Raw genomic sequence first — 14765 nt, forward strand, 5'->3', positions numbered from 1 at the left:
TCTCTTTCTCAACGGCTACAAGAAAACAGAGACTCCGCTCACGTCAGATCATTTCTCTCCCCCTCTCCATCGCCTCCACCTCCTCTCTTCTGCTTCGTCCGTGCTTCCTTCATTTGTTCTTCGTCTACTCATTCCCTTTTTCTCTCTCTCTCGACGGAATCGCGGTCGAGCTGGCGGTGCCTGATTTGGCTCGATCGAAGAGGGCCGGAGCCAGATGCGGCTACCTGTGCGGCGGATCATTGTTGACGGTACAGAGAGGCAGAGGAAGGCGACAATGGTCGTGGCAACAGCGGAGGTGAGGCTGAGCGACAGCGTGCCGGCGATGGATTCTGGGGCTTGCTGGATGGAGTTCGAGGCGGGCTCTTCGATTCTTCGCACGGGTTCATCCTGTGAGTCTCTGGAAACTCCATCGCTAATGTTTCTTGTTTTCCTTGTTGATGACGCATCATTGAATTTGTTTGTTGCTAGTGGTTCTTGATTGTCCTCCTGTTCTTGCTCTGTTGGGGTTTCTGCAGTCGTGAGCATGTAATGAGTTTCTCGCTTCACAGGATGTCCTCCTGTTCTTGCTCCGTTGGGGTTTCTGCAGTCGTGAACATGTCGTGAGTTCGAGGCGGGCTCTTCGATTCTTCGCATGGGTTCATCCTGTGAGTCTCTGGAAACTCCATCGCTAATGTTTCTCGTTTTCCTTGTTGATGACGGATTATTGAATCTGTTTGTTGCTAGTGGTTCTTGATTGTCCCGTTCTTGCTCTGTCGGGGTTTCTGCAGTCGTGAACTTGTCGCGAGTTTCTCGATTCTCCTGGGGCTCGTGTGAATGCATTGCATGACGATGATGCTGTGGGGTTGTGGTAGATTATCATCTGAAAGAAAAACTAGCGCAAGAACTTAGAAGAACTAGATTCTCGCAAATTAACTCTCTGCCAGCAAAGTTTCACATGCTTTTCGATTATCATAGACACGGGATATACCAATTTTGGGGAAGTACCTTATCTTATGTCCACGCATTCTCTAATCCAACCTTGTCATCGTCTTGCTAAGAATTCTTTTGACTCTGCTGTTCTTTACCAATTTCCTTTGCCCAAAAAGATTTTAGTACAGTCAAACAGAACTGCTTTTGGCAAATGATCATTTTGAACCATCTTTTATTCCACTTTTCTGTACATTTCTGGGTCAATGATTGTCTTTTGTAGCTCTAGAATTAGTCTTTGAAAACGGGTTTCTAACAAGCCTTTCAATAATTTCGCTTTGAGAATGTTACGGGTTATTTTTGCAATAAAATTTTATTAACTAAAACTGAAACTATTTGAGTCCTCTTTATGTGGAAGTTGTGCTACTTTTCTAAGATGTATTTTCTTCGCCATCTTTCTGACTCTCTCAGTATTCCGTATGTGTTATTTTTTCATATGTCAGAAAAGACATGATATTTCAACAATGATAATTCAATGTGTGCACCAAAAAATCCTTTGTGTGGTCCAAAGAGGCAATGGGTAAAACGTGAAGAGACTCATTATTTTTGCAAAAATTGCCATTTTTTTTAAAAGGTCATACTTGACACGAGTCTTCTTCCAAAATAACACTTCCAAAATGACAACACCTTTTCACGTTTTGATTATGTCCTAAATAATGGGATCAATCATACTTGGCTGCTAAAACCGGTGTTCTCTGCTTTCACATTCCTATTATCAAGGAAGCATCCTCAGAGATACTAGGAAGTGACAGAGCTGGAATAAAAGTATGCGTCCAGTACATCAAAATTCTCCCTTCTTCCACTTGAATAACACTGTTGAGGGACTCAGCCCACATCCCCTTTCTCCGAAGGTTCAAGTCCATGCACATACCAAACGTGAAAATCATGTCGAGCTCGGTGTTTCAAGTCCTTTTGCTTCTGGTTTCCCTTACGGAACAAGCATCAGGAGCTGCTCCTCGACTTACAAAGACTGGCTGTAAAGAAATATGTGGGAACATCACCATTCCCTTCCCCTTCAGAATAGGAGCTGGTTGTTTCTTGGATGACTGGTACGTGATCAACTGCAAGAAAAACAATGAGGTCATTCTAAAGAAGATTGGATTGTGAGTTCTAGGCATTTCACTCCCTGATTACCTTGGATCCGTTAATGGCATGATTAACGTCAGTCTTTCTTTAGTTCACTCAAATGCAAGCTGCGGGGGGGATGGACGTGCGACGGTGAACTTGAAAGGAAGTCAATTTGTCTTCTCCCTGACAATGAACGTCTTTATATCGGTGAATTGCAACACCCTGGTGACATTAGCCAGTCTGGTGCTTGTTCCGGGAGGGATGATTGCTGCCAGACTACACTCCCCTTCAACCTTCAGGGCTTTAATGTTTATTTCAAAGAAGAAGGTGGACATCAGGGGTGCAAGTACGCCTTCCTGGCAGATACATCATGGTTCAGGTCTAACGTTACAGATTTATATGATTTGAGATTGAATGATGCAGCTCCAGTTGTGTTGGAATGGGGGATTGCAAACCTTACCTACCTTATCCAGCAAGATCAAACATCTTGAACTATCCTGCTCACTGCGGAGGATACAGCCTCTCCAGCGTGTATCGGTATGTAAATGCAATGCCATTTATGCAGAGCTATTACCTACCGGGGTATCAGGGTAACCCCTATGTCAGTGGAGGATGCCAAGGTAACATACTTCACATTATCTAATGATCACACACATGCTTTTCTGCCCAAGATTATACAAAGTGAATGCACTTTCAGACAAAATCGAATCGATTATATCATTCATAGTAATTTACTGGAAATAAAGGGGAACGGGACTGCCCTAATTTTACTCCTGGAGATGGGTTTCATCATAAGAATAATATTATAGCCATGGAATTAACAACTTATGAGGAAATGGCGACCTACTGATCTCGCTGATTTTACTCAAGGAGAATGAGATGGGTTTGGCTGCTAATATATTTATTTTGTCCTTTGTCATCAGACATTGACGAATGTGAAGTAGATCCAACCAGGTGCCATGCGAAATGTGTGAACACGGTGGGCAGCTATAAATACATCAATGGTAGAAAGACAGCTAAATTCCTTCTTATTGGTAAGTAAATCTTAGCTAAATTCATTCTTATTGGTAAGTAGATCTTTTAATTTTCTACCGCTTTATGCTCTGGAGTACCGTTAGAAAAGAACAGTATAGCATGGATTTTGCTCAGAAAAGCTACAAAAATAAGTTTCACCTCACAAATCATTCTAAGATGATCTTGTCCATTCGCCCAGCGATGATTATAGTCAAGTTTTAATCAAAACAACCTCGAAACTTTATATGGACACTAATACTTTTTTTTTACATACATAAGAAAACATTCGGACTTTTCTAATGTCGTCGCTTCATATCTATATACCCAAGGGTTGCATTTGGTTGTCTGGGTCTCTGATAAGGATAGAACTAAATAAGATAGGATAAGAAATTCAAGAATTTTGTCATATTCTATTCACTGTTTGGTAAATTTTAGATTTAAAGTCGGATATTTTTATATCCTATCATATCCATTATTTGGTGAAAAAATATATAAATGAGATATATGTCCCTGCGCAGTGCCCATGAAATAATATTGATCTTATCATCATAAAAGTATCATTCTCATGTAGAAGTATACTTGAAAACATGCACACTTAATTATACTTGCAAACCTTGGCGCAAAAAAAAAGAAGACTTACAAACCAATATATTTAAATTATTCTTTGCGTTATTTAGCATTATATAAACTATTCTTTGTACCCAAAAAATGACAAAAACTGCACTTCCTTTTGTTGATATGTTTACGAGGGCAGTTAATTTATTTGTTTTCAAACTTGGGTCAAAATTAATTAAAGAGCCGAAATAACAAGTGTTTTTTGTTGAAGAAATGGATTAATAAGGCTTGTTGTTCATCGTTAGCTGGATAATATATTGGGATTTTCAACAAGAGGTACTTCTCTATGTAAGTGTACTCAATGGTAAGTGAGTTTTATTCAAATAAACAAAATAGGTGAATCCTACTACGAAGGAAAGAAAGGCTTGCAATCGAAACTCAAGAAATACAACAACTCAAGTTAAGAGTGTCCAGTTACTACATAATTACTATAAATTTGGCTACTCCGAGATTGAACAAAAGAATTGCCGGTTTGGATGATGCAAGCCTATATACAAAACATCACCCGTTTAACTCTGGACATAATATCACTATGACTCATCACCCGGTTTGGATGATGAAACTTTCGATTCATCTCATATCAGATGAGATAAATAACAGCACACTACGCAATCTTGCAAGCAACATTAGCTCCAACTTTACACTTCCAACTAGCACAAATCCATTGCAACTCATCACTATGACTCTGATAAAATCTTCAAATACCACAACAACTATGAACAAAGCTCCGGACTTCACAAGAAATAGCACATTTAGAAAAGGGATAAGTGCATTCAAAGTCCTAAAAGTTGTCACGAAAGTGTAATTGAGTCCTAAAACTTTCAAAAAGTGCAAATAAGTCCTAAAACTTGTCACAAAAGTACACTTGAGTCCTAAGACTTTCAAAAAGTGCAAACAAGTCCTAAAACTTGTCACGAAAGTGCAAACAAGTCCTAAAACTTGTCAAATTGATTCAATCAAGTCCTTCCATTGATTGTACTTTTTGAAAGTTTGAGGACTTGTTTGCACTTTCGTGACAAGTTTTAGGACTCAAGTGTACTTTCCTAACAAGTTTTAGGACTTGTTTGTACTTTTTGAAAGTTTTAGGACTCAATTGCATTTTCGTGACAAATTTTAGGACTTCTAGTGCACTTATCTCTTTAGAAAACATATGATTCCAATGTTGTTCATTGTCATAAAACAATAAAAGGACTACATAAGAGACCTATTATTTATAGACAAAATTAGGTACAACTTTCCCCTTCCAACTCATACAAATCCACTGCGACTCATCACTCCAACTCTGCCTAATTCATTGAATACCACCAAAACTATAAAACCAAGCTCCAGACTTCACAAGAAATAGCACATTTAGAGAACAAATCATCAGCCATTCTCATCTATCATCTCTTGGAGAAACATTTCCACAAATATCTTCCTATTGTCTCCGTGAAATCCAAGAAAGAGACGAATGTTCTCAGGATCCTTCACAAATTTTCTGCAAAATGTTATACTATCCATAGTACTTAGAGACATTTGAAGAAGCTCCTCATTGATTTTTCTTTCTCTTATCATTGTCCTAATCTTTAGCATGTCCAATGCAGTTAACAATCATCTCCATCCTCTCGTCCTAATTGGCATTGGAATTTTTACACTCTTGACACTGGGAGAAATTTTTTTCAGTTTCATCAATGGTTTGCTAAATTCCTTGCAAGGGAGATCACTTACACAGTGTGGATGAATGAATAAAAATTTCACTCAATGGAACTCAAACAGGAGAAAAATTAACTTTTCATGGTTGTTTAGATAAATCCACATGAAAGGAGGCTCGGGTGAATCACTCTTATATGTTTTCCTCTTAATCATATTCACTTAAATTCTTGATGGTAAGTGCCATTATAGACTCCTGATAAGCAGAGTACATTTTTTTCTCACTTTTGCCCCTTAATTTTTTGCAATGCAGGGGTTGGGGCAGGCTTTGGGGCACTACTTTTGTGTCTTTCTTTTGGAGGTTGTGCAATTACATGAAGAAGAGAAAATAAAGCTAAAAAAGAAGTACTTAAAACGCAATGGCGGTCTTTTGTTGGAAAGAGAGCCATCTTCACCAAAAGGCAATGTCGAGAAAAGCAGTTTGTTCAACACGAAGGATTTAGAGAAGGCCACTGACAATTTCAATGATGATAGGATTCTCGAGCAAGGTGGACAAGGGATTGCTTACAAGGGAATGTTAACAGATGGAAAAATAGTTGCTATTAAGAAATCAAAAGTGATAGACGAGGGAATGGTCGAACAGTTCATAAATGAAGTTCTCGTTCTCTCACAAATCAACCGTAGAAATGTGGTTAAGTTATTAGGGTGTTGCTTGGAGACGGAAGTCTCGCTTTTAGTATATGAGTTTATGTCGAACGGGACTCTATACTAATATCTGCATTATAACATCCTCAATTTCAGTCCCTGAGAAATGGCTATGATTTAAGTTTGGCAAAAGGACACTATAAGTGCCATAACTTATGTACGGCGCTCACTTTAGTGCCAAAAGTTTTCGCCGGCTCACTTAAGTGCCAAAAGTTTTTTTTTATCACTTCAGTGCTAAAATTTTTGAAAAACGATCACTTAAGTGCTAAAATTTTTTAAAAACGATCACTTAAGTGTCAATCTTCGGCGAGCCACGTCAGCTTCAGAAATTAATAAAAAAATGCCACATCGGATTTCCGGCGAAAAATTGTGTACAGCACTGGAGTTGGCACTTAAGTGATCGTTTTTCAAAAATTTTAACACTTAAGTGATCGTTTTTCAAAATTTTTAGCACTAAAGTGATAAAAAAAAAAACTTATGGCACCAAAGTGAGCGCCGTACATAAGTTATGGCACTTGTAGTGTTCTTTTGCCATTTAAGTTTGGTGGTTTTCCAATCGAAGCCAATTTTATTCTTGTTCTGGAAAACCCAGATTCGGATCCTCTGTACCCTTTCATTTTGTTATTTTTGTGGAGACTTTTGTGATCCGAATTTCCAAACACTTCCTTCTCTAAAGTTTCTCCAAACATCTTGAAGTTTTACATACTTTAATTTCAGAAATTTTGGACTTGATATAAGTAGTACGATAGCCTAAATTTCGGACCATGTAAAACTGTCCAGAATGGGTATTTATGTGATGTTCACATTTTCTCGATTTTCTACAAAATTTTCTGGGAAGAATTTGAACAAACTTCCTCCACAAAAAGTTGTTGAGAACTTCTTTATATAGAACATATATAAATTTGGGAATTTTTGAAGATGATTTGAATTCTGGAAAGAGCTTACTTTGCGAAGCAAAGATTCTGTTCCGGAAAACCGAGTTTACTCTGTCTTTGAGCTACTAAAATCTGTGTTTACAGAAAGATTCAGATTTATGTTCTGCATGGAAAATGTTTATTAAGGTCTTTTGTATGATATATTCAAATTTGGGCATTTTCGGAGTTCATTTACTATGTTTTTAAGCCCAATTTCTAGAACAGTCCAAGAACTGCCAGTTTTGTCAGATTTCAAAGATTCATCATTTTCTATATGAGAACGTTGGAATCTCGACTTGATGTCTTCTGGTGATTTAATGTGCTCATTCTAAGCTTTCAAATGAGATATGATACACTTTTACTGGAGGTCATATGAAGGGGTAATTGAGGCTTTACATGTGGTGGCAGAAGCTGAAATGTGTTCTTTTGGAAGGCTAGAAGGCTTCTATAATTGAGTCTTAAGGACCAAGACCATCATTCACGCCTAACAAGATGGCTCACGGCCAAAGAGAGAGAGAAAGAGAGATCATCATGATTATTTAGGCCTTGAATGAATAGGGCATAATGACCCTAAGGTAGAAACTTGGAGGCCAAGTTGGAAATAAATGGCCTCAAATTGGCTTGCACAAGAAGCTTAATTATGAAGCTTTGACTGTAGGGCTATTTCATTAATGTCATTTGACTTTTCTCCATTAATGTCATTAATGATCAAGATTTTCTAGATCATAGTCATGATGGCACTTAACTTTAGGGCTATTTCATTAATGTCATTTGTCTCTTCTCCATTAATGTCATTAATGATCAAGATTTTCTAGATCATAGTCATGATGACACTTGACTTTATGGACTATTTCATTATGTCATTTGTCTTTTCTTCATGATTAAACTTGGGGAATAAGTTGGTTTGCCTATAAATAGGCTTGGTTCCCCCCCTTAGTTTGCACACATCTCACTCTCACGTCTCTCTCTCTCCCTCACCATCACGCCAATCATCTCTCTCTCTCACCATTTGCCGCCGTCGACCGCCGTAGAAGTTTTCTTGTGAGTATAGGTGAGTGAATTCCCTAACGCTTGGATAGGGTGGTGTGTTACGTGGTTGGAACGCAGCATGTAAGTGGATTCCCTAATATCGAGATAGGAAATTATGATGCATTGTTGGCTTGAGTTCTCACCCGAACCTTTGTTGAGACTTGCGTGTTGTTGTTTGTCTCAATGATGCACACATCGCTTGTTACCATTCTTGATGTTCTCATCCATGCTTATTGATTTATAAGAGGATAAGACGCAGTGTTATGAGTTTGGCTTGCGTAGTGATCGTGTTTGTGATGCTCGATGTTTGCATGAATGCTTCTTATTTTGCTTCATAACCATAAGTCAAGGCACGTACGAGTCACGAAACGGGATGTCGTATGGTCTCGTACTCATGTTGTGGCGTCACGGAACGAGTTCGGCTTGGTGTGGGTTTACATTGGGATGTGTAGATCCAGGCCGAGTCCGTCTCCGAGCCGATGCTCGGCATGGCGGACTGAACCACGTGCCCTCGACCGCAACCCGCATGTTAGGCGAATGTTCTAGAGATCATGATTACACAAGCACGGCACGCCTTTGGGTTTGATTGCATGGACTAGTGAAATCAAGATAATAAATCGGCTTGTGTGAACCATGATGTGTGATCACTAAATAAAAAGAAGAAGACCGTCGTCACATAGCGTTGGCGGCGAAGCCTCGGTAAACTAGCGCCGGGATGCCCTAGTTGAGCTAGGATGCCTGGGTTGAGCCTGGATGCCTCGGGTTAGCTAGTCCTGGGATGTCTCGGTTGAGCTGAGATGCTTTGGTTGAGCCAGGATGCCTATCATGAAGCTGGATGCCTCGATTGAGCCGGGATGTTCTAGTTGAGCCAGGATGACGATACATGAAGTTTATATGTGTGCCAGTATGTGATAAATGAAGTCTATATGCGTGCTGATATGTGTGTTTATGTGACCGGATAAAGGTGAGTTTTCACGTCAACATAGTAAGGGCAAGGTCAAAGCCTTTGCTATTGATTTGCCATCGACATAAGGTGGGGAAAATATTTGTATGCATTAGTACAAATGGCGAGGCATCATCCTGTACGAGTACTAGTGAATTTACTCATTGTGTAACGCCCCTACCTCGGGGTCATTAACGTGACGTCCTGTTCATTATTATCTTTCGTTACACACAAGCGGAAGCATAATTTCGGGACAATCACATTCAAATCAAACAGCGGAAATAAGACAAGAAGTATCATGAGCAAACCTTATATTTACAACGCATGCGAACATATTAAATACATGCCAACTAAGGATAGCAAAACTTGACTTGGGTTATCCTATACCCACTACGGATTCTCACTCCTTGCTTCTTCATCTCCACCCCGGTCCCATCCACCTGGCCATCTCACATCCCACCTGTGGCCTTGTCCCGGAGCCGGCCTGCCCACACCGCCAAAGCACCGTTGAACCCACATAGGGATCAACCCATTCTCCGTTCGCGTTGTGATACCACGTCACGTACGGATGAGGCACCAAGTCCGTTAGGCCCTCATCGAACATCACAAGCATCGTGATTCGGCGGTAGGCGCGGTCTTCTTTGACATCTATCACGGTGAGCATTTCGGCTCTCATCTCCACGGGATTGCCAACGCGGGCTGGGGGAGATGCCATCCTACGGACCTGAAAAAGGGGGAACAACGGGGGATGAGTCGAGGAGACTCAGCAAGTGAAAACACTAATATCAAGCGAGGATATATCGATCGTTATTAACATAATTCGGCCCTTACCGCACCCGCATCGATGGCAGATCAATAGCAAAGTTCAAAGAAGAGAACATCACGCATGGCCACATCATGTACACTTTACTAACCAAGGCTCGGTTCTATCTCAAAACAACATCAAACATGAAACATGATCAAACTAAGAAAATGAACCAATTACGACCAACCAAACGACCGAGAAACGGTCTAAGCAAATCACGTTACAACGCATCTGAACATCCTTTCCCGATATTAGGGAATTCACTTACTCAACGAATAAAACTAGAACAAGAAAGGAACACGGGAGTCTCGGCAATTCTCGGGCTTGAACACGTGACCAAACGGATCTTGGCGTATCTTGGGTGATTATTCCTCTCTCACTCTTTCTCTTTGGCGTGAACCAAGAAGCAAGAAAGCAAGAACCAAGATGGTGGTGGCGTGAGGATGAGGAGAGAGTGGCGTGAGAATGGAGAAGAAGTGGCGTGAGAGCTCTCTCTCTCTTTCTCCCTATTTATAATAGCCCAAGCAAAGAAGAGACAAAATAGCATCATTACCAAATCTTCCTAGATTTTGTCCTCATTACAAAATCTTCCTAGATTTTGCCATCATTATCAAATCTTCCTTCATTAATGGCTAGATTTGGCCATCATTACCAAATCTTCTTAAAATCTTAGCCATTAATGAATATGAGTCAAAAGTCATGATGAAATGATCTTGAAAATCTTTGCATTAATAAATAAGAGTCAAAATATCATCATGAAATGCCATTAATAACTTGATCTTGGAAATCTTTGCATTAATGGACAATGGACAAAATAACGTGATGAGATGCCCCTAAAGTCTTATGGCCATTAATGCATGTCATGATGGTGGTGCCTCCAAAGTCCAACTAATTAATGCAAGTCATGATGAAGGGGGCCTCAAAGTCTTCGTTCATTAATGCATGTCATGATGAACCTTAATAAATGAAGCTTGAAGGAGAAGCTTTGACCGTGTCAAAGCCTTATCTTCTAGTTTCTTCCCAACAAAACCAACGCGAAGCCTATTTTGGCCTACTAGAAATGTCGGTTCGGCTCACAATAACTCAGCACCATCGGGTTGCACAATAACAACTAATCGACATTTAAATCGCAAACCCGCATCTTAATCAATTCCATGATTTTCGAGGGTTTTCCACGACAAAACATGTATAATAATCTCGCTCAACCCGAGGTTTGGTGCAGGAATGTCCTCAAATATCACCAAAAGATATCAAGTCGAGATTCCAATGTTCTCATATAGAAATTGATGAATCTTTGAAATCTGACAAAACCGGACAGTTTTGCATTGTTCACGAAATCGGACTTGAAAACATAGTAAATGGACTCCGAAAATTCTCAAATTTGAATATGTCATAAACAAGACATTAAAAAACATTTCTCATGAAGAACACAAAATCTGAATATTTCTGTAAACACCCTTTTTAGTAGCTCAAATACAGACTAAAAATAGTTCACTGGAACAGAATTCTTGTTTCTAAAAGTAAGCTCTGTCCATAGTCCAAATCATCTCGAAAAATTCCCAAATTTATATATGTTATAGAAAAAGAAGTTCTCAATAACTTTTGTGAAGGAAACTTTTCCAAAATCGGCCCATAAAATCTTGTAGAAAATAAATAAAGTGTGAACATCACCGAAATACCCATTCTGGGCAGTTTTACATGGTCCGAAAATCAGGCCATCGTACTACTCATATCAAGTCCAAAAATTCTGAAATTAAAGTATGTAAAACTTCAAGATGTTTGGAGAAACTTTTAAGAAGAAAGTATTTGGAAATTCGAATCACAAAAGTCTCCCCAAAAATAACAAGACGAAGGGGTACAAAGGATCCGAAATTGGGTTTTCCAGAACAAGAGTAAAAATTGGTTTCCATGGAAAAACTACCAAACTTAAACCATAGCCATTTCCCAGGGACTGAAATTGAGGATGTTACACATTAAGTCTCCCTGACTCATCTCCCGTTGTTTTTCCTCTTTTCAGGTCCGTAAGTTGGAGGATGACGAAGAGGAGCTAGGATTAACCTCGGCCTTCATTTGTGATATGATTTGTTCGTAAGATGGAGCATGTTAGGTTATGACGATTAGCAATGTCATCTAGGCATAGTTCTGGTGACAGATGAGTTTCTAAATGACCTTCATGTGTTTTTCGATTTTTATAAATTCGTGTATTAAAAATATGAAAAAAATTTCTTCATGAAAAAAACACTGAGATCGAGAGCTTTCCAGTGACCCAAAGTTTATCAAATTTTGATGTTCATTTGGATTTTCAAAGGAATTTTTATGATTTAGTCAGTATCCATGTTCAGATCTAATTTTTCTTTCTTTGAAATCCAAAATATGTTTCTCCGAATTTGATAAACTTTGAGTTCTCTTTTGCGAAAACTCAAAACTACAAAGTTGTTCATTAGGGTCTCATTATGTAGACTGGAAATTTTTAGGGCCTAATAGCAATTTTTATGGGGTCAATTTGCTAAAAGTCTCATATAAGGTCCTCTTGGGCTTAAACTTAATTTGCAAACGAGTCCTTGGTGAAAATTGAATTTTACAAAAATTTGGAAGGCTTTTCAGAAAACACTCAAAACATGACAACTGTCACACACGGAGAATCATAACTTCCTAAATTTTTTTGTGGGATTTTGATAACAACCACTATTTTTCCCGCAATTTTTTATGAATTTAAATTCAAACCGAGTCCAGACTGTCACAGAGGGTAGAATTGTCTTTTTCGTGAAAATCGGTGGGGAACTAGTAAAAGTGGTCTTCTTGACTTTTTATCCTCATGACATAAGCTTTCTAATGACACCTGAATCACTTCATTTTGACATCATTAGGTTGATTAATCATACTCAAATAGAATGGGTCCGAATTTAGTATCTAATGATTGATTAAGTGGTCCTCTTATGAGGCTCACTTCTCATTGCTTGATTGGTTAAGAAACAAGGCCCATGGGCCTGAATGCATGCTTTACTCATTACTATGCATGTGTTTGTTAGATGTATGTTAGGCCCAGTGCATGTTCGGTGGGTAGCCCATTATGGTCACTTAGAATCCGACTTTAGGGGTTAATCGATATGAGTTGCCGTTTTGTGAATGCAAATAGTAGCCCGTTATCGTTAACCATTAATCAAATAATGTTAGATGATTAAGTGAGTGGGTGAATCAAAATGCATGTAAAGCAAAGGCCAATCCCGAGGCCTGTGTTTGATTAGTGAATTGTTTGCATCATTACCTTTCTTTGGTTGTTCCTTTGCACATTGTTTGTCGTGAATGTATCTTATGGATATAAATACCGACACTCGATAGACCGATGTCCAATCCGGTCTCAATTTGTATTCACTTGACGGTGGTGATAGACCGATGTCCAATCTGGTCTCAATTGTTATTCAATTCATTCGTTCCCAATCATGTCTCGGGTTTTCAATTTGTGTTGTAATAAAAACCCGACGAGTTACGGGTTTTACTTTCTTGCACTTAGAATTAGCTCGTCCTTTTAATACCTTGATTGTTTACTTTGCACAATGCTTTTCAATACAATTGTTTGTTTCTTTCCTTTCGAGACCAAGATAGGATTAGTTTAGAATGTTAAATGAAAACACAAAAACAAGATGCATGATCACTTAGTGGACTAAGACTTTGGCATGAAAATGATAAAAAAAAAATGCATGACAACTTAGATAACAGTCATATTAAGTTTAGCGGTACCGAAAGGGTGTTAATAGAAATATTAACGTAAGCTAGTCCTCGAACTCATGATCTTTGGTTTTCGTAGAAACCAAAACAAAACTCCCGCGTTTCGGTTGGATATTCTAGCCGACCCCCGACCTAGGCTAGTGGTGACTCCTAAAAAAGATAAAATCGATCCGTTGTCACGCGAGGTATGGATTTAGAGAAAATCCACATTCATGATCAATGAACCGTATGGATGACCAAAAGATCGATGCTTTAGTAAGCCGTCTTTTATGATATACCATATGGACCGTCTTATGAACACTTATTTCTAAACCCGCTTCATCGAGTTCGGCTCTCGAGAGGTAGGTCGCGACAGATAGGGATGAACCTAAAGGGACGGGCAATGGCCCTCGCTACCCTGGCTTCTTGATACTCAGCAGCTGTTGTTGCCTTGGCCTCCTGATACTCGATCTAATTTTTATTGACAAGAATACAAAAGAAATATGTTTCAATCCATATTGTGATCAAATCCAATATGTTCTTCCAAGCAAAACTACATTTATGTCTGGCTCTTCTCCCCTAATATTTCAAAAGCATAATGAATTTACAGAGTGAATGGCCAAGTGCTTGATGACTCGTGTTTCTGTATGCAAACATTGCTTTTATACCGACTGCTGCTCAAATTTCATTTTCATTCATGGCATGAGCATTGATATCACTGAAGTTGTAGACTACAAGTTTCGAAGACACTGAAAAATGGAGATTCTAAGAGGGCAAAATAAAAGAAACATAACAAAAGGACTCGAAATTGAGAAAAAAGCATCGCAATTATCTTAACTCACTCCAAGAAAGCAGGATTCTGTGAGTAAAACTTGTTACGATTTCCGTCGCACAAAAATGATTACTTCAAATTATGGGCAGTTGCATGATCGAAATTTCCATCACAGGGGTCACAGGAAGAGAGATGAAACCACAGAACAGTTTCATCATCTTGATGCAGACGTACCCCGGTGAATTTCCAACCCATTTCCATCAATTTTGTATTGTCAAATCCTAGAAGCAAAGGAGATCTTGCTGTCCAAACAATTATGATTGTCTTTGTCTCAACGGAAGACTTTCTTCTTTTTAGGGTCGCACTTGGCTGCTTAAACTAAAGGGCCTCAACTGATCAAAGCTTAAATGTTTCTATTGTCTAGGACGTGACAGGACGGAAGAAAATCACACCCATACCATTAACTTTCTTCCCTTCTTATCCCTGTAGCACCCATATCCTTGATTTACAAAATTAAGTTACTAAGCAACTTCGTAGACTATTGTCGAGTGCTTCAATGTCATGTGGTTGTAAGCTATTAACATAAACAGTACTTTTTAT

The 14765-nt window shown here is 39.0% G+C and overlaps 1 pseudogene; it reads left to right on the forward strand.

Moving 5' to 3' along the window:
• The first annotated feature begins 253 nt into the window (after positions 1-253).
• LOC115663314 (wall-associated receptor kinase-like 1) overlaps positions 254-14765 on the forward strand; it is a 40059-nt pseudogene continuing 25547 nt past the window's right edge.

Source organism: Syzygium oleosum, unplaced genomic scaffold (genome assembly GCF_021117445.2).
Source record: "Syzygium oleosum isolate NSW1041296 unplaced genomic scaffold, Sole_v2.1 Sole_v2.10, whole genome shotgun sequence".
In the NCBI taxonomy this organism is placed as follows: domain Eukaryota; kingdom Viridiplantae; phylum Streptophyta; class Magnoliopsida; order Myrtales; family Myrtaceae; genus Syzygium; species Syzygium oleosum.